Source organism: Eulemur rufifrons, chromosome 6 (genome assembly GCF_041146395.1).
Source record: "Eulemur rufifrons isolate Redbay chromosome 6, OSU_ERuf_1, whole genome shotgun sequence".
NCBI classification, from domain to species: domain Eukaryota; kingdom Metazoa; phylum Chordata; class Mammalia; order Primates; family Lemuridae; genus Eulemur; species Eulemur rufifrons.
Genome location: NC_090988.1, coordinates 8,510,778 through 8,531,372, shown reverse-complemented (window position 1 = coordinate 8,531,372; position 20,595 = coordinate 8,510,778). Strand labels below are relative to the sequence as shown.

General features: G+C 46.1%; 1 protein-coding gene and 1 non-coding gene across 6 annotated transcripts in view; both read left to right on the top strand.

Moving 5' to 3' along the window:
* NTM (neurotrimin) overlaps window positions 1-20,595 on the top strand; it is an 894,060-nt gene that overhangs the window by 4,527 nt on the left and 868,938 nt on the right. The gene's annotated exons all lie outside the window — the stretch shown is intronic.
* On the top strand, window positions 8,985-9,110 carry LOC138385631 (U6atac minor spliceosomal RNA). The gene has a single exon (XR_011233851.1). It is a non-coding gene; the product is annotated as a U6atac minor spliceosomal RNA (small nuclear RNA).

The window sequence follows — 20,595 nt, the reverse complement described above, 5'->3', positions numbered from 1 at the left end:
AAACATGTGGTGCTAAGTGGAACTCCATGCTGAGACTGGTTGTATTTATGCAGTTTACTTCCTTTCTGCTCTATTGTCTTTTTACATGTTTACTTTATGTCTATAGTCATTTGAAATTCAATAAAACAAATTACACATAAAAAATGAAGCCTGCAAACATAAGGAAGTCGACGGCATACAGGTTGGGTAGGGTCGGAGGGGGCCGCCCCAGCGGTCCTGCCTGTGTCTCCTCTGCCCTGGTGGAGGTTGCTTCATTCTGCGCAGAGGGGCCCTGGGATGGGCAGAGGGGCTCTGGAGTGTGCTCCCACCCATTTGTAAAAGGAGGCTCCTGCCTGGGAGAGCAATGCTGGAAGGGAGTGGTAGAGGGAGCCTTGGGGAGGGTGGGAGCCGGGGGTAGATGTTTCAGGAAAAAATGGCTTTAATCTGGACTGGCAAGGTGGGAAAAGAGAGCTCCAGCCTCTGCCTTGCCTATGGTGGTGGTCAGTAACCTGTGACAGCTTTATATTTCTTTTCACGTATGTATGTACGTATGCACGCGCTCTCCTGGATTAAGTCTGTTCTTGCTATCACTGATTAAATATAAGAGGTACAAGGCTGCGCCCACTTTTTTTCCTCTCATTCTCTCTCCCTCCTTCTCTCCCTCCCTCATTCTGCTTCTCTCTCCCTCTTCTCTGTTCTCCACTTTCTTTTTCTCTTTCCCTTTTTGTTTCTTCCTTTCCTTTTCCCTTCTCCTCTATGGGAAAAGTAATTGATCAGTTGACAGATCTAGGTCAGGCTCACAGGGGTTGTTCCGCACATGCAGGCTTGCCCAGGAGGAGGAGGGGAGTCTGTCTTCCCAGTTCACAAGGAGCCCGGCGACAGGGTGACATGGTGGAATAGGGGAGGGTCCCAACAGACCCCAGTGAGCATAGCCTCTCCAGGGAGCACCTGCAGGGTCCTGTTGATTACAGAGTCTTCTGCTGTTTCATGTCCCTGACACTCTAATTTCCCATACCCAATTTATCTTTGCCTCTTCCCTGCTTTTTTTCTCAGCTTCCAGACTCTGCTCCTTTCTGTTTTTCTTCTTCCTCTTTCTACTTGCCCCCCCTTTTCTTTCCTCCTCCTTTCAAAATCATGACAGGAGATCACAGGATCTCTCCTACTTAAGTCATATTAGAGAAATGGCCTTTTGTTTATTTGCGAGAGGAAAACAGAAACCCTGCCGGAAGAACTCTGTAAGTCATTTGCAAACTGCAAAACAAACCAACAAAGATTCCCATTTTCAGTGCTGAGAAGAGAGTATTTCAAGAGAGACTATCAAGCTAAGAAATCAAATATTGGAAAACACATTCTTCAGCTCTGTTACTACAGACATCTTAGGTTACTAAATTTGATTTTTTTTTTTTAAGCTTCTGTGAGAGTATTGCCCTTCGTGGTAATAAAGACTGATCAAAAGGCCACTGTTTAGGCTTTACTTGCTCATTCAAATTCACTCTCTGGGTGCTTCCTTTGCTCATTTGGAATTGTCACCAAACTTTGACCCCAATACAAAATCTGTCTAGTTGTTTATTTTTTCATTGGTCCAATGACCAGCATATGTTTGTTGAGTGCTTCCTACATTCCATGCATTGTTTTAGGTGCTGGGATTACAACAGTGACTACAAACTGTAGGATAATACCAAAGATCTAGTGCAATCTCCCAGACTGTCTTGGTTTGCTATCCTTTAATAAACTTAGAGCACCACCAACAGGAGGACCAGAAGCGAGGGTAACGACTCCGTGGCACAGCCTCCGGTCTCCTGTGCAAATCATGCTGAGAGGACAAGAAAGTCAGTAGCCTGCAATCCTTGTTTTGAGCCAGGGAGCCCCAGGGGAGGTTGCACACATCCTGGCTCTGTGTTACAGTAAATCAGAGGTGCTCCTTTGCGATTCTGTACTACCCCTTGCCAGGAAGGAACTCATGGACGTCTGATGTGCCTTCAGATATATGCAGGATGGGGAAAGCTGGTGTGAGTTAATTGGCCTTGTGACCACTGTCTTGTGTCATTCGAGTTATTGGTTGATTCTTAACACCACTGCCACCCATCTGGCCTAGCCACTTCCTTTATGCCCTGCCTCCTGCACAGAACTAGAGGGCCGAGAAGATAAAGGGAGAACACTTTAGATAAGACCAGGGAAGAATTTGCCTGAGATAGCTACTCGGTATGAGGTAAATGCTGTTCATTCGACCTCTATGAGGGATTCATATCTCAGGGTAGATCTAAGATAACCTTCCTTTGGAGAACCCCTTTTATGTGCTACCCACTCATCGCACCCTGATTTAGGGTTTCTGAAGTAATGCAGATGCACCGTTAACCAAAGGAATTTATTTGCTCTCCTCTGGCACCACACACTGTTTGGGGCATCACGTTGTACAGCTGTGCTTCTGTACACCCACCTTCCTTTAATCCATCAACCTGTGTTTTCAGCTATCTGTGCCCAGAATAAACAAAGCTTCTCTTACACTGACGTTGTGTACTACGGCCGCACCCGGATGCTTCAGCAGGTCTCCTGCCCGCTGCATTTCCCTCATGGTGGTGGAATTATTCTTAGTTCTTCTTATGTATGAGAACAGGTAATTACCTTCCTCATGGACACAGGACTTGTCCAAGTTCAGCAGCCTAGAGCAATTATACGTCTCATGACCTGATCTCAGATGTCAGAAAGGCCCTCAGGGGTAGCTGCAATCTGCATTTATTTGCAATACTCTCCCTCTCTGTAAGCCAATGGTTTGCAAACTTGCCATACCATAGAATTGCCTGGGAGCTTTACAAAAACACCAATTTCTGGACCCTATCATAGACCAATTAAATCAGAATCTCTTCGGATGGAGCCTTACACTGATAATTTTAAGAGCTCTCCAAGAGGACCTAATCTGCAGCCAGATTGAAAACTATACTTCTCAAACCATCTGAAAATGTTCTATGACCTTGGGCAAGACACATCCTCTAAAGGGGCCTCAGTTTTCTTACTCTAAAATAAAGCAGTTGGACTAAAAGATTTTCATGTTTCATTCCAAGTTCAACATTTGGCAATTCTGCAAATAGTCCTTTTGAGTATAGTTATTGATAGGTAGTGATGCTAAAAGAAAATACTCAGAACCAGCCTCTGCCTACAGGAAACTAAGAATATAAACAGCGTCACAGCCAGATGAACAGAGTCAGAAGGTGCAAGTGGTGTGTGTGCACGTGAGCACTACATACTACTTCATATATACAATATGGGGTACCTATACGTGCATGCATTTATTTATCTATAGGGCATCCTTGGAATGGAAGGAAAAGATTAACCAGTCACAGTGTTTCAGGTAGGGGGAATAAGGAACAATTATGACTCTTAATTGATCCATCCTCAAGCCTTCCTACAAGAGAAATTCAGGAGGCATTTGATTGAGCATCAAAAAGGAATGGGTTTGAGCCGGCTTGGAGAGTGGTCAGCAATGGTGAGCCTTAGCAGAAGCTCCCCCCCTTAGGTGTGAGAATTGCATATTTCTCTTCTACCTGTCCTCCCTCTCCCTCCCCCAGAATCAGCAATCCAGTGGCACTGCTTTCATTGCTCTCCTTCTCATAGTCAATAAGGACTCACACGCACAACCTCCATGGCAATTTTGCGGCTTCGTGCGTCAGGCAGAAGTGATGCTGGCTCTGGCAGCCCAGCCAGGGCGGCTCCCGCAGCGGGTGCAGGAAGTGGATACTTGTTTGTCTTCCAGTGGAGGCAGCAGATCTGAGAGGCACGTGTGGAGCAGAGCCGCCACGCAGTTTGTGCCAAGTCCCGTCACTGGGTAACCCACACACCCCCCTGGCTCCCCAGTGTTCACACCGCTGTGTCAGCCCGCCAGTCACATAGGCTCAGGCTCAGGGGAACCTTCGAAATGCTTCATTTCAATCCCTCTCTTTGAGCTCTGACACCTCAGCAGCACAGCTGCGTATGTCCCCAGCCTCTGTCTCCAGTAAGGGGGAGCTCACATCTCTCCCGACAGTCTGTGACCTCCGACTGGAAGATGGGAAGAGGAGGAAAGGGAAGAGGTAGAAGAAGGAGGAGTGTCTCCCTTCTTGCAGGTTCCAGCCATTCGTCCTGGATCTGGAGGGTCACTGGCCCCAGGGCCAGATTGTCTAGGTCCACACCCTGCCTCTGCCACTTCCTACTTCGAGAGCTGTGGCAACTGAATCCACCTCTGTGTGATTCAGTTTCCTCTTCAACAAAATAGAGATGCTCATAGGACTTACCTTGTAAAGCTGTTACAAGAATTAAATCAGTTAATGCGGGTAAAGTGTTTGGATACTGCCCGGCACATAGTAAGCTCTCAATAAATATTGCCCAGTAGTGTTATGATTGCTGCCAATTCTACTGCCCGTGGTGCAGGTCTAATTTTTCAGCAACATGACTGTTTTTCAAATAGTTAGAACCATGATTCCCTCCCTTTCTCTCCCGAATCTCCTCTTCACTAGATTAAATATCCCCAGGTTTTCCTCCTATGTTCTGTGTGACCATCCGTAGAAAGGGCGTTGATTGCTCTTCTCTAAACTTATTCTGGTTACTCCGTATTCAACTTAAAGTCATCTTCTCCCTGTGCATTCTGGGTAGCCCAGCATGTTACAGGATCTGGCCTCTCCTGCTCCCAAATCCGAGTGACAATCTCAGGGGCTGGCCTCAGGGTGCTGCTGATCTCAGTCTCTGTGCTCCCTGATCCTCGGACCCTTTGGGTGTTTCTGCCACTCCCTGCTCAGGGCACAGGAGCCCACTGTTCCTTTTGCTTATGCCCGGGCTGCACCCTGCCTGGGTCTGCCTCGAAAATGCTTTCTGCAATTCAAGGCAAAATTCTAGGCTCAGCACCCCTCTGAAGCCCCTGGCTACTTCCTTCCTGCATCTTCCGTTGTCTTTGGTCTGACTTCTGTTCTTCACATCCACAGCACGTCAGGTGGGACCTGTCTCCATGTCTTCTCCCCTCACCAGGCTGTGGGCTCCAGGAGGGCAGGGACTGCCTCACTTATCTCTATGTTCTCAGGACACTTAGCACAGTCTCCAGGACAAATGCAACAGTCCCTGTTCATGAACGGAAGGAAGGGAGAAGGAGGAGGGAGTCGAAGGGAGGAAGGCCTGAGATCCCATATTGCTCTGCTGACTTACAGTGAGGTATTGTTAATATTGATAATTCAACTCTTCCCTATCCCAGGCCTGTGTCTTTTCCCCATGTACCCAAGAGCCTGACCTCAGAATGTGGCCTTTCTAAAGTCAGCTTGTTAGAGATTCGACTCATATCTTCTGACAAAACTTTTTTTTCATCCTAAATCTGTTATCCCACATACTAGTAATGCCTTCCGGCTAGAATCAGTAATAAACCATATGTTACGGGCACCTAGGTAGCAGTACTCACGTAGCTCAGTATTTCAGGGTAAACTTACCCAAGAGCAGAAAGTAGTCCCTGCAGTGGAGAATTGATCGGATCTGTGGGGCAAGGGGAAAGAACCTGCGTTCCCCATCTGGGGAGGCAGGCGCCCGCCGGCGGGGAGCAATGGGAACAAGGAGGGACGAATCTAAGAAAAGAGGACAGTGGCAGGACAGATTTGCTTACTTAGAGAAGATGAAGCGGTTGAGTGTTTCTTACCTGTTTCTCCAAATCTACTCTCTTTCTCCTTCTTCCACAAAGGAGGCCACTGGGGCAGCTGACTCTCCTCCGGAACAGTCAAGAGCAAACTTGGCCCAGACGTGGAAAAGATTAATTGACAGCTTTTCTCTTAATGCAGTTGGTGATGCAGGAACAGCCACAGTCAGATAAACCATTTTGCTAATTCTTAAAACAAATACGAATTAATTAATTGTTTTATATTTCTCCTTCCTTTTCCTTGAAAGCTTCTTAATAGAAGGCTCTAAATGCCTTATCGTTATTTTTTCCTGACTTTTTCACACTGTTAAAGCCTTGTCCAAGGTCAAAATGTTTTAATCATTGAATCCAAAACCATTTTTCCAGACTTCCAGAGCTGTGAGAATTTCACATGCCCCGCCCCCCTGGCAAGGTAATAACCCCACCTGGGTGATGTTCACTCATCCCTGCTCCACAATTCCGGAGAGTTCTGGTGACCAGACACTCACTCCCGAGCTGTGGTCTCACTCTGGCTGCCCGTCAGGATCACCTCTGGACATTGTCCTAAGCAGATGCCCAGGTCTGACTCAGAAATCCTCTTCAAATAGGTCGAAGTAGGGCAAGGTCATCTCTGTTTTGAAAGAACAACAGACCATTCTATTGTGTAGATATAGCTCAGAATAACTGATGTCAACACTCTTTTCCTAGTGGGTAAACTCTGTGAGAGAAGACATCCCTATTCCGGCAGGCACGTTTGCTGCCTCCTCGGTATCTATGCTACCCTGTCTCCTTACAAACTGGACTTGTCATGGTGGCAGTGGGCCACGTGTAACACCTCCCAGAGTCCCCGGCAGCTGGGTGTGGCCCTACAGTGCAGTCAAGCCCCTAGGCTGCAAGCTCAGGATTGCTGGGTGGGGGGTTAAGGATTGTACTCTGATGGTTTGGGCTTTTTGGTTCTTATCATTTTTCCTTCTTGACTGGGATCCTGAGATCTTGCCTGGAAGTCCAGGGGCCAATGTGAAGACAGGAGGACAAAGAATACACATCAAGGATGGCAGAGAAGAAGCTTTTGGATCAAACCATATGGACTTGCTGTTTTGGTAAATTGAAAACAACTGAGTACAGGCAATTTCGTATGACTCAATCTAACAGAAGGAGCTCAGGTTCAAGATGACACAGCAGTTGTACTAGCTCTAGAATACATATTTCTACACTTATTTTCCCTTGTATAAAAACACTTCATTTAATTAGGTTTCTCTTACTTGCAGCTGAATACAATTCTAATGAATCTATGTGGAACAAAAATGTGCCTCTCCCTAACTTCTGCCTTTTAGTGCTAGGATACAAGTAACAGTGTGTGAGCCACTTTCTAAGAGATGAGTATCATGGACCTGCTCATCTTACCTTGACGTTCTTAGTTCCTTCCTGTGGTCATCCTATGGCACAGTTTCTAGAGCACGAATCATCTGACCACTATCTTCTGAGCATGCCCAGGGTATTACCAGGGCAGACTCTTCCAGAAGTAATCTGGTTGGCAAACTGGGGAGTGGACTATTACCTAGTGAATTCTGGACTTTATAGTTATATAGGTTCACTCAATTATTGTGTTAGTTTCTTTGGTTTTTTTTTTTTTTTTTTTTTTTTTGGACATACCACACCATTGGTTCATGTTGAGGTTGTACATGTACCTCTCACAAAATAATCTATTGCACAACACCTCTCCAATCCTCACTTGCAGTTAATTCTCATTAAATGTTCCTTTTAATTGTTTGAAATTTTATTGCAGCCCATGTCCACTATTTAAGTCCATTGAGATTATTTTTGGATTCTGATGAGCTGTCTTTATCAGCTTTGTGTGAACTCCAAATGGTATAGACATGTCATCTCCACATCATTAAAATTAATGATACAAAAACAACATAATAAATCTGAAGGTATGACCAAGTGCTCACTTACATTTGTATTTTATCCACTCCAGAACTATTTATTCAGACCCTACTGCGTACTAGGCATACACAAGGCAGGCATAGTTCTTACATAGTGAAATAGACAATTAGATTTAATGTGGTAAGTACTGGAATAAAAAGCATGTTGGGTTTGCTATGGCAGCATTTGGAAGATTTTTCAGCTCAGAAAAGTTTTCTGGAAGGAAACTATGTTAAAGAGATAAAGGTGAGTAGATTTAACCAGGTAAGAGGAGAGATGAGTGTTATAGAGGAAACTGCATAAGCAAAAGTCTACAGGCAAGACAGCATGGTAGGAATTCAGGATTCTGGACTCAAATCTGGCCAGAGTGAGTGTGTTTGTGTGAGGGGAGGAGGGATGTAGGTAGAAAGACAAGAGGTCTAAGTAGAGAGGCAGGCAGAGCTCACACCTGGAGTGGTTCTTATTGAGGATTTTATGCTGAGGGAAGAAAGTGCATTGAAGGGTTGTAGGCCAAATAATGACAAGATCACATTTGCAGTTTTGGTGATTAAGCACTATAATTTGGGTTAGCTGAAAATGTGAAAATGTCACTCTAGCTACAATTTGGGAAATAAATTGAAAGGGGGCAAGACTAGAGGGAAGGGAGCCTCCTAGAAGATGTTTCAACCAATTAGGCATGAGGCCACCAGGGTGGGAGTTGCAGAGGTGGAGAGACATGGAGTTATGTGAGAGTTGGGGTTAAAAGGTAGAGGGTTAGGACTTGGAGGTGGAGATGGAAGAGGATTATGAGTGATAAAGAGAAGTATAAGAGGCCTTCTGGTTTCTGAGTGAATGGCTCAGAGGTGGGTTTTAGGGAGATGGTAATGAACACAATTTGAGTCACAATAGGTCAACCAGGAGCTCTCCAATAAACTCTGGAGAAATATCTGAGCTTGAACAAAGATAGTCCTCAACACAGACACAGTTAATTACCCATGGAGAGAGTGGAGAGTATGTAAAATGAGGGCAGATCACTGTGCTTAAAAGTTGGGAGGAGAAGGGACATAGGCAAGCAGAGTATCAAGGAGCAACCAAAACATACACAGACAATCAGGACAGAATGATGTCATTGAGGTCAAAGGATGTCAGTTTGGGGAAAGTAGGAATATTAGCAGTGTCAAATGCTTCTAAAGGATCAAGGGAGATTATACTTAGTCACAAGAAAATCTTCTATCCTCCTGGGGAGAACCGTCTTATGGGGTGGAGCCACAGGGTGGGAGATAGAAATGGGATGAGGAAGTGGAGTTAGAAAACGTGCATAATTATTTCAAAAGGTTTTTAGTCTCACTGACACATCTAGATGTAAGCCAGTGTGGGAAACTCACCATCCACTCTGGGTGACCACATGCCCAGACAAATTCAGGGGCCTATCACCGTCCAAAGAGGGAGGATGGAGATTAAGACATAGGTTTCTCTCAGTGTGTTGGATGAAAGAAGGAAGGTTAGTATGCCCTTTGATAAGGATGGCAGAGGCCCTCGGGCCCACAGGGCACACAGGTGGTTAAAGCATTGCCACCTACTTTGTGGCAACTAACTGTGGTTTTTCAACATTACCAGTCATTATGGAAACACAAATAAAAACCACAACAAGGTACCACTTAACACCCATTGTGATGTCTATTATAAAAAAAAAAGAGAGAAAAAGAAGTATTGGAGAGGATGTGGAGAAAATAAAACCCTATGCATTGCTGGTGGGCATGTAATGTGATAAAACCACGGTGGAAACTGTTTGGTGGTTCCTCAAAGAGCTAAACATAGAATTACCGTATGACCCAGCAATTCTCCTGGATTTATGTCCCTAAGAATGGAAAGCAGGATGCAAACAGGTTTTTACACATCAATGTTCACAGCAGCATTATTCACAATAGTTGAGAAGGGGCCACTCAAGTGTCCATTAATGATAAATAGATAAACAAAATGTGGCATATACATACAATGGATATAATTCAGCCTTGGAAGGAAATTCTGATACATGCTGCAACATGGATGAATCTGGAACACATTATGCTACGAGAAATAAACCAGATACAAAAGGACAAATACTTTATGATTCTATTTACTAGAAGTATCTGGAGTAGGCAAATTCATAGAGAGGTTATCAGAGGCTGGCAGGGAGGAGAACAAGGAGTTAGTTACTGGGCATAGAGTTTCTATGTGGGATGATGAGAAAGTTCTGGAAATGGATGGTGGTTATAGTTACACAATCTTCTAAACGTACTCATGCCACTGAATTGCACTCTTAAATGGTATATTTTATGTTATGTTAATAAAGAAAAATGAAAAGAAAAAAGATAATTAGCTGTCCTTGGCGCAGGATGGATGCAGATAAATTTTTAAGCTTGGTGGCAGGAAGTTAAAGGAGTTTGCATTTGCTGGCTTTTATTTTCCCTGAGCATAATGTGGGGAAAACGGTGTGTGTCTGCGCACATGCATGTCCAGGTCGACACGTATGTGTCTGTATACCTGCAGGCTGGTTTTTCAAGAAAGCAAAAAAGAGCTGAACTAGGTGCTTGCGCAATGGGGGAAAGAGCTGATGAGCCGGAGGACTTCACGCGACATCAGTCACTCTTTCCTCATACCGTTCTCTTTTCTCTGGGTTTTAAAATGTAACTTGATCCACCCCTACCTTCTTTCTCCATCCTTTTTCTGGTTCTGGTCCTGCCATTTAGAACCATCTCCCAAACATGCCTATTTCTCTCTTGCACTGAGTCTTTGAGGAATTACAAAGATACATTCTTACCTTTACAGTTTACAGAGAATATCCACATCAAATATTAATATATTTATTGATTTCCATAGCAACACAATACCCTAGTTTCATCCCAGTCTTATCATTAACTCTTACTTTAGGAATTGACTTTTCCCCTAAGCCTTTATTTTCCTCATCTGTAAAATGGAGCATTTAAATGTCCTTGGAATGTAGTTTTCATGTTTAACTGGATCATGTGGTGGAAATATCTGTCACTCAGTACATACTGGAAAATTAGAAGCCAGAGTTTTCCAAGGCTTGCTGATAGGGCAGCTGTTAGTGACTGGGCCTCCCTGCCACAGTCATCTATGGCCCCTCTTCACTCTGCCACGTGGCCCCACGGAACACTGAGCACCGAAGCCCTTCCACAGCCCCGTGCCTTTGCAATGCTGCAGGCATATAGTGGAGTATAGTAGAACGTCCTCATTTTAATGTTGAGGGTGATGGAATAATAAGGCCAGGAAAAGAGTGTGAAAGACTGAAAAAGGAGAACAATGCCAGCAGAATTGGGTGGCTGTGGTTAACAACAATGTATTGAATATTTGTATATTTTAAAATAGCTAGAAGAAAGGACTTGATATGTTCTGCACAGGTAGAAATGAGAAATGCTCGAGGTGCGGAATACCCCAACTACTCTGACCATGGCCCTCTATGCACCAGAAAGTTCGGGACCACACCCAGCAATCTGTGTTTCAAGAAGTCCTTTAGGGCCGGGCACGGTGGTTTGGTTCACGTCTGTAATCCTAACATTTTGGGAGGCCAGGCAGGAGGATTGCTTGAGGCCAGGAGTTTGAGACCAGCCTGAGCAACATTGCAAGACCCTGTCTCTACAAAAAATAGAAAAATCAGCTGGGTGTGGTGGAGCAGGCTTGCAGTCTCAGCTACTCAGGAGGCTGAGGCAAGAGGATGGCTGGAACCCAGGAGTTGGAGGTTGCAGTGAGCTATGACCACTGCTCTCTGGCTCAGGCAACAGAGTGAGACCCTGTCTAAAAAGAAAAAAATAAAAAGCCCTTCAGGTGATTCACCCAAAAGTTTGAGAACCACTGACTTAAAGGAGTTGTGCAGTGCACGTGGAGGGAGATCTTGCTGGCAGGGCCACTGCAGGGCTGGGCTCCGAGGGGTCAGAGCGAGCAGAGGTCATGGCCCTGCCTCGTGGAAGGGGTCTCCGTTTCCTGAAATATACTCACTGTAGAAAGACCTGCCAACCCCCTAGACAAAGGGAGCTTGGTTGCATGTAAGCCATGTAAATATGTACACATGTGTACTTATGGATGTGAGTAAATACATATTCCTTTTGCGAGGGTTGCCAAATTTAGCAAATAAAAATCCAGAACACCAGATAAATTTAAATTCCAGGTAAACAAATGATTTTTTATTATGTGTAGCACATACTAGCAATACGAAATTTTGTTCTTTTTCTGAAATTCAGATTTAATTTGGCATCTTTTTGTGTGTGTGCTTTCAATCAGGTACCCTACCTTTTGCCTGTAAGTATTAGGAAGGTAAAGGAAATAGCCTGATCAGAATCAGTATCTAAAAGGTAGAAGTGAGTGTTAATAGCCTAGTTACTTACATTTTATAGGGATGCGTGTGATTTGGAGGGAAGAGAAAAAATGCTGCTGTTTCTAGCTCACTGGATTATTTGTTAAACCCATATTTGGAGGGGGGATAGGAGGGAGTGGGGGAGGCAGAAAGAGAGAGAAAGAGAATGAATACAGGGAGAAAGAAGTAAGATCGTGGTTGAAAGTAGCCCACATGCCAGAAAAGTCTTCCCTTCAGTTAAAATAACTGAGCATCTATTATGGGCCGGGCCCTGAATCAGCATCCCCCTCCAGGAAAGTCAGCAGCAGCCTTCCTGGAGATTGCACTCCCTTCCCTGGGGCCCTGGCTCCTGGGCAGGTTTCCTGGGGCCTGTCCCTTATACCTGTCCCAGGTGACAGGATGCCACCTCAGAGGGTGGGACCGTGGTGCTGTGGCTGGGGAATGAATGACAAGCTTCCTAACAAGATGCAGCTGAGGGAGCAGCTTGCTGACAGAACAATTTGCTGGTGCCCAGAATATCAGCCCAGCCCCGGCAGAGCGGCAGCCAGGGCGTCAGGAGAAATTTCGAGATTTATCATTTGCCCTGATGTCAGGTTTCCTGCAAGCCAGCCTACTTCCCTGTGTGCTTTTCCAGACCTGCAGACGTGGTGGGTGATCTTCCCTGGGCCCTCCAAAACCCTGGCAATAACATGTAAAGCTATCCCCACCCCACCCCCCCAAAATCTGCTTATGTTCATGTAAATGACTGGAAAAGCAGTTTTCGGCTTATTTCCACAGCTTAGGGCTTCCCGAGAAGCTTATTATTGAAAAATCAGAAACTGAAAGCAACTTCTTAGACAATGAATTAGCAGCTCAGTGACTGTGTGTGCGATGCTGAGTGTGCTGTAACTGGCTGCATTACAAATCGGAACTCCCCTGGGATTCAGTAATCAAACACGTGGCAACAGGTTGTCTGTTTCAACAGAGATGAGTAATCAAAGGAGATTTGCAGTTAATCCAAATATAACAGAGAAACATCCAAGGGAAGCCCAGGAAAAGGAGAGACTCGACGAAAGGTGAGGGCCAGAGCAGACCAGCGCCTCTGACCTGGAGTTCCAGGTGGGACTGAGAGGGCTTGGGGGAGGGAACAAAGCTGATCCATTTGAGCCCTGGAGGAACCAATTGCATATAGGGAGGGGAAACTGAGGCATGGCTACACATTGAAGAAAACTAGAAAATTAACTTCAGCATTTGCCTCTTCCGCTTAACCAGTGATGTAAAATTCGGGAGGGAATGAACTAGCAGTCAGTGATTTCCTTCAAAATTCTGAGTCCTGTCCTGGATTGAGGTCAGGGCTGGGGAAGGACTTGTTCCACCTGTCCATCTGGGAGGTACTAGGAAGTCAAGAGTGACACAGGCCTGGGAGACAGCAGTGCATCAGCATTTCCGAGGACAGTTCAGTTTGCATGTGTGTCTCTGTGGTTCTCCCCTGGCCAGCAGCACCGGCATCCCCTGGCACGTGTCAGCAATGTACATTCTTGAGCCCCACAACAGCCCCACTGACCTGAACCTGAAGGTGAGGCCCAGCAGTCCTCAGCCTCTGTGTGTGAAGAAGCCGTCCAGATGGCTCTGATGCACACTCCAGTTTGAGAACCGCCGGCTGCTCTGACTGCCTGGACGCCGCAGGCCCGGGGCGAGGCTGGCTGGGGGTTTGCAGGCAGGCTCGTGTGTGAGTACCAAGGCCGGTTCCAGTCGAGGTCCTGGAGCAGATTCTGTGCTAGCCCTCTGTACTGATCTTCCTCACTGCACGGGGCTGTGGGAAAAGACATTTAACATTTATGACATGGGTACTAGTACTGTGTGCCAGGCACTGGTAAATGTTGCATGTGTGATATTTTATTTAATCCTTTCGACAACCTTGTGAGGTAGATGTTGGAGATACTGTTGTACTGCTGAGAAAATTTTGGCTCAGGAAGGTCGACTTGCCCAGGTTTATGTGTTCCCTGGCCTAGACTCTCGCATGATCCCACACAGCCCCTCTGCTCATGGGCTTCTGTCCCCCGATGCTTTGGGTGCCACCTACACAGAGCCACTGCCAACCTGGCAGGGCCCGGCTCTTCCCTGCCAGCCAGGCCCCTCCCCGCCCCACTCCTTGCCTCATGTTAATTTCCCACCTGAGTACTGAGTACTTTATAAATAGCAAATCTAAAATGAATTTTCTACCAGCGATCATTAGCTCCCTTGACATCCATTAAACATTCTCGCAAGCAGAGCAAAGTGACAAAAGGGATTGATTTTTACAGTGTGCTTCATAGAGGAAAAGAAAGAAAGGTGTTGACAAGTCCCTTTTTTTTTTTTCTGTCCTGATATCATGAGGAATTTGAAATCAGTCAAATGACTTTTACCTGAAAAAAAGAAGGCTAAGATTGGGGGCGGGAGGAGAGGGCGGGAGCCGGAAGCAGCTTCCCCGGCACCCACCTCAGCTCATTTCTGCACCCGAGACAGGTAAACATAAAGTCGGTTACCCAGTGCCCGGCAGCAAGATGAATATGTCAGATTCAATGCTTCCAAATGCACAGGGCCAAGCCGGAAGGAGTGGGGGAGGGGAGGGAGGGCGGTTCGAGGGGAAAATAACCAAGGTTGTGCTGCTGGAACTACTGGAAGAACAAATGTGTTGATGCAATAGTTGAAGTCAGAGGAGGCTGGCATATGAGGCACTGTAGCTGAAAATTTAACTTTGATTTCAATTTTCATATTTGTCAGCAATAATTAGATTCAAGAAATGTTTTGCCACTGTTCTAAAATACTAATAAGTAGAGGCCTTTGTAGTGTGGTTAATGGAGTCTTTTTTCCTAGTGGTTTGGGAAAATTCCATTAAAGCAAAAAGTCATACTATATTACAGCGCTTCAGCATACATTGGCTCTGCTGCCGCAGCGGTATCAGCCCAGGGATGGGAGCCCTCTGTGTAACCGCCGGGCCCCTGGCTGGGAAGGGGGTTGGGCTTTGTGCGCCTGAGCTGTCCATCATTTCTGACCTGCACAGACCTCTCCGGCTCATCGGTGGGGGTGGGGGAAGGGAGGAAGCAAATTCAGTCAAGCCGCGCCTTTGGAAGGACTTTTTTTTTTTTTTTTTTTTTTTTTTTTTTATAAGCAACACCTCCGGGAGCAGGTAGAAGAGAGGGCAAAGGAGCTGGTTGTCTTCTGCCTGGGAAGAGGAAATCCGTCCTCTGCCCTGGCCAGGCTGGACATGTGTTACCTCTTCCTTTAATAAAGAAGCTCCACCCCGTGGTAGAACCTACCTGTCCTCCTCCTCTCAGGCCCCAACCTGCTCTGCAAGTCTGGAAAGCTGAGTTCTCTTGAGATCAGAATTTGATTAAGAGGCCCAAGTTCTATTATTCCGGAGTAACTTTTCCCTGGGGAGCTTGCACCGCTCTCTGATATTCCAGGGAACTTCCTGAGCCAGCATGGGGTGGACTGGGGTTCACCTTCTTTAACGAAGAGGTAAATGAAGGCACGCATATGGTTAAATGCGTCCTACCCATGCTCCAGAGAGTTGATGTGGATGACGGAGGCCTGGAGCATCCCCCTGCCCCTTCTACCCTACTTTCAGCACAACTCCCCTGCAGTCAGGGCCAATTGTCATGTGCTAGGGCTATTCTCATGGGGTGGGATCTCTCTCTGGAACACCCTCTCCTAGGCAGACTATTGCTACAGAGACATCCACCTGTTAGCTGATCTCCTGGAATCCAGTGAACTCAAGGACTGTGCCATGACACTCTTAATTTTCCTTCCCCAAATTCTAAAGAGAACCCCCAAAGTGTCAGGTTAGTCCATGCCAAAAGCAGAAAAGAAAGCCAATGTGCGTGTGTGATTTCCCTCACCTCCCCACGCGTGGTCTCCTTCCTGGCGCACTGTGCTTTGCTTGGCATAATAGTGGAGTGACTTGGAATTCACTAACCCTAAACCATAGAGAAGTGAAGGAGGAATGGGTAGATGGGGGTGGGGAAGGTCCGGGATTACACCTGGGCCTGGATAAAGCACCACTAGGCCAAAGGTAGATCATGTCCCTTCCACTAGTGCAGGGTGACTTCCCCTTTCCCCTCCCCCATCCCTCCTGGGGTCCTGCTTTCCTGGGCCTGGGCCTCCTGTGCTGCTCCTCCCTCAACCCCAGAGGGAACAGGGAGCAGGGCCGGTGCTTCTCCCCAACAGCGCCAGGACCGTCCTTTGGCCCCGGCAGCTGTCCCCGCCCGTCCTTCCTCTCTTGTTCCCACCAATCGCTGTTCGGCTGCGGCTTCGCTTTTCCCCAGTGGCATGTGCCAGATCTTATCCCTGTGCAGCACTTGAGGATGAAAGAAGGAAAGGGATATTAAATCCACCAGTGATACGCGTGGCAATTGGGAGAGGCTTTTGTTGTGTCATTTCCTACCTCCTTCAGCCTATTAAGCAAACAAAAGTGCTTGTGGAATGAGAAATGTAAATGGCCAACGCAAGCCGATTAATCCTAGATGTACAATTCCATTAATAAGGCCGCTTTTTAATAGGTGGCTCTGGCAGCAACAGCAGGCAGGCCAGGAATTGATGTATTCTCTGTAATTGTATTGCAACTAATAGGATATGAAGAAAATTGTACTGGAGAAGCAGGTCTTTCAACACGATTTTCCAATCAGCTGAAATAATGACTTGCAGTGGAAAGCCTTGAAAAGGAACGGCACGCAAAAAATACAGCATCGTCCGGGAGTGTCCATTATTCCCAACCCTGGATTCTTTCATCCCTTCTTCCCAACCTGTCTCATTTCTCTCCCTACCACACCCTCCGTCTTCCTCTCTTCTCTGCCATGGGTCATTACCAAGGCCCAGCGGAGTCTGGGCACCAGTGGAGGGCCTCCTGGGGACAGCTGCCCATCCCTGGACCAACCTTTCACCTGGCATGCAGCCCCCTAAGTGGTTGAGACCGCTTGGCCCACATGTTGGAAAGCCAAGGGAGAAGCAGAGAGGCACGGTGTGCAATGAAGAGAAAACAGGAAGGGACTCAGCCTTGGCCCCTCGACTAGCTGTTTGAGTGACTTTGGATCAGTCCCTTCACCTTTCTAGGTTCTCATCTGCCAGCCCTGAACTGCAGAGAATATGAGGGCATTTCCAAGAGCAGGCTAGGAGAAAAGCCGCATGGTATCACTGCAGGGCTGATGGCAGCTGTCTAGGAAGGAGAACCTCTGCACAAAGGGGCGTGTTCCTTACCTGAATGTCCAGCTACTGAGCGGCCCTGCAGAACCCAGCTTTCTCAGCATTGACCTCAGCTTCTGGAATGAGGCCTGCATGCATTCTTAGTCATGGGTAAGTTCGTCTGTTCCCTCCTTCATTCCACAAATACTAACATTTGCAGGGTGCCAATGGTGCACGAGCTGCCGTTCTAGGCTCTGGGGGTGAAGCAGTGAATAAAATAGACCAAAAAAAAAAAAAAATCAATCCTCGCCCTCATGGTGCTTATAGTCTAGTAAGTCTGCAAAGCTTTGGTGAGCTCTCACAGCTACTGTGTTGGGCACTGGATGTTTCTCTGAGGCCATCCCAGGTTGGGAACCAAAAGCCCCTCTGCTTTTGTTTACTTTGCCCAGGTGGCAGCCGGAGCAGAGAGTCCCTCCTCATGGCCCCCACCAGCACCCCTCACTCCACCCACTACCCTCCTGATCACTGGGTGTCTCTCTGGCCCTTTTGTGTGGGGACTCTGATCCTTCCTTGGTCACAGGCTAGAGAGTAAATATAAAAGAAAAGGCAAAGCGCATTTCAGTTGAAATCCCCAAGGAAACTGATGTGATTGCTGAACAGAAATGGTTCCAATAAGGGCAGAGAGGAATATTGCTTTTATAGCTTTTGGGACATAAAACATTTAGAAAATGTGATTGACTGGCAGGGTCTAATTTATCATTTATCTCATTCCCTCGGCGCGCCGTCTCTGTCTTGCTCCCTGCAACACACAGGCAGACACTCACATGCAAACTTTTTTCCCCTTTTTGCTTTCCTTTCTTCTCTCTCAGAGACTTGGATTTATCATCATTCTGTTAAGCAGGAGAACTCCTGTGGCTATTTATAATTAATGCTCAGAAACCTGCCAATCCATTTAATGACACTAGCAGGTCATGGCCCCCTTATAGCTCTCCATTAATCATCATTAGAACAGCTCTGAGTTTTTACATTCTTTTTAAATGTTAATTCACCTCTGTAATGCTCCTTTTACTTAAACTGTAGAGGGAGAAGTGACTGGTGCTTTCCCGCTGCCCGCCCAGGAATGGCGCGGTGGAGTTGGTAAAGTCTACTTGATTTCCTCCGTCTTTTTCTCCTCCGCCCCCATCCCCGGTACCAGATGTCAACACATTTGTTCTTTGATTGCCTATATTTATCTTTCAAAAATGCCCACTGTCTTCAAGCTCTGGGCAGATAAACACATTCTGATATCTCTGGACTCCCAAGGCTCATGCAGCAACCTGCAAGAAGTTCCCGACGCACTCCCTAAGCCCAGTGTCCCGACAGGGTGTTGCAGCTCCTACAGGGGACGCGGCATGAGCCGTCCATGCGAGTTCCCAACACTGAGGAACATGCTCCGGAAGGGCAGGTATAAAGGTTTCATGTAAAGAATTCTCTCTCTTCCTGTCAAGAGAGAGGGCCGCTTGCTTCATTTTTACCACTGATGGGCTGTGGGGCATTGGGCAAAATATCCGACCTCCTTCCTCATCTACGAAATAGGGTCCGAATCTGTCTTGCCCAAATAAAAGAGTTAAATCTATAAATATTTACTAGACTTTTAAAACCAATCTCGGTGCAAGGCATTGGCGTTAGCATCATTTCGTGTGTTTCTCTGCCCTGTTCCTGTGTGGGTCCGGACCTCCAGCTAGAGCAGTGGCCGGCAGCCTGGTGCCCGCGTACGGGATGCCCTCAAACCTCCAGGTCCACTGCACGTATTCCACATTTCACAAGTCAGAAAAGTATATTTTGAATCATCAAAAACTATGTGGTGAAAAAATATTAAGTTGGGAATGGCAGACATAAAATTGAACGCTGACGTTGTTTTTTAACTGTGCAACTCTGAGTAGCTCACTTCATCTCTCTGAGCCTTATTCCTCTCACTTTTGGACTCCATACTTGTAAGGCCCCTTGGTCTAGTAAATCCTGTGGTTTGACTGCTTGCCTGGGAGTCTCCCAAGGGACCATGGCAGTGACTCAGGACTAACCAGGGAAAAACGGGTCCCTTTGACCATCTGAGCTTTTAAATTTTCCTTGTCTTGTCAAGTGACATGCCCTAGAGTTTAGGGCTCTAACAAAAGCAAACACAAATAGATGGGGAATGTAGAAAATATATATTTAATTCATTTTGACTCACTGATTTTTCTTGGTGCCACAAAGGTTTGTGTTAGACATTTGGAACCACAAACTTGAATCTATTTTCCAGGCTGCCTCAAATCCACATGTTAAGCTGAGAGGACCCCTCAGGGCCTAGTAGCTACCAGGCATCTCACCTGTTATATCGTTTAATCTTTTTTAATGCTCCTCCAAAGCAGGTTAACCCCATTTTTACATGAGTAAACTGAAGCTCAAAGGTGTCACGTGGCCAGCCCAAGGTGGATATAGTTTGCAGTTTGCAGGGTCACGGGTCAAACCCAGATTTCTTGGATTTGAGCCCAGCTTAGAGTTATGTATTATTCCACCTTGTTCTGTCTGCTCTCTTAGCTTTCTTTGGGTGGGGATGAGGTGATCCACCTTGGATGAAATAAAGACATGCCCTAGCAGTTGCATCTGCTCTGGCATAAATTGTGACCTATGATTTGGGCCAACGACTGACTTTCCTGGGCTGATCCCTCATGGCGTTCAAGTTCCCCTGGGCTTTAGCATGTGCGAGTGGGCTTCCTTGGAGTTTTCTGAGAGAAATCCCGTCAGCCATTTCGGTTCGCTTTTTATTATAGTCTTCCTACCTGTCCCCGTTTCTTGCAGGGACAGTCATCCTCATCTCCCCCTTCCCTGCAGAGCATCCCTGATACTCTAAGTAGACACGAGTCCCCAGGCTGGGCTCTGGCCATCTGTCTGCCCTTCACTTGAGAATGCAGCAAAATCTGCTTGACGATGATGTCAGTACAAAGGGCAGAGAGGACTGCATGTCGAAAGCTGTGTGAAATTCATTCTTCCAAAGGTTGCCTCAAGAATATTCTGGCCAAAAGAAGCTTCACAGCAAGTGAGTAGAGTGTCATCTGCCTCCTTCTCATGTGGCTACTTTTCTCTGTGAGTGGGTTGGTGTTAGTTCTTGCTCCGTACAAAGTTAATAACAAGGAGACTTTATAATCATGCAGCGCTGCATACGTCTAAAAGCGCTTTCATGAATCTGTTATATCTTTAAATCTTCCTGACGGGTGTTGGATTTTAGAACTGAAAGGGCTTTGGAAAACATTTAACCCAACACTCTGATGGTTATTGATGTATTTTGGTTAGTTTAAGTAATGTATCCTTATTAAATATAATTGGAAACCAAACAAAAGTAGCTTTAAAAAGATTTAAAGTCACTCATGCACAATTACATTTAATGTATTTCTTTCTAATTTTTTCTTATTCTCTGCTATGGTTTTTATTGTATAGTTATAATCATATCATTATATCTCAATTTTTTTCTTTTAAGAATAGATCAGAAGCAATTTTCCATGCCGTTACATAGTATTAGTGAACATCATTTTAATTGGTTTCATTATATTACATCAAGTAGATGTACAATACCATTACCCTATGT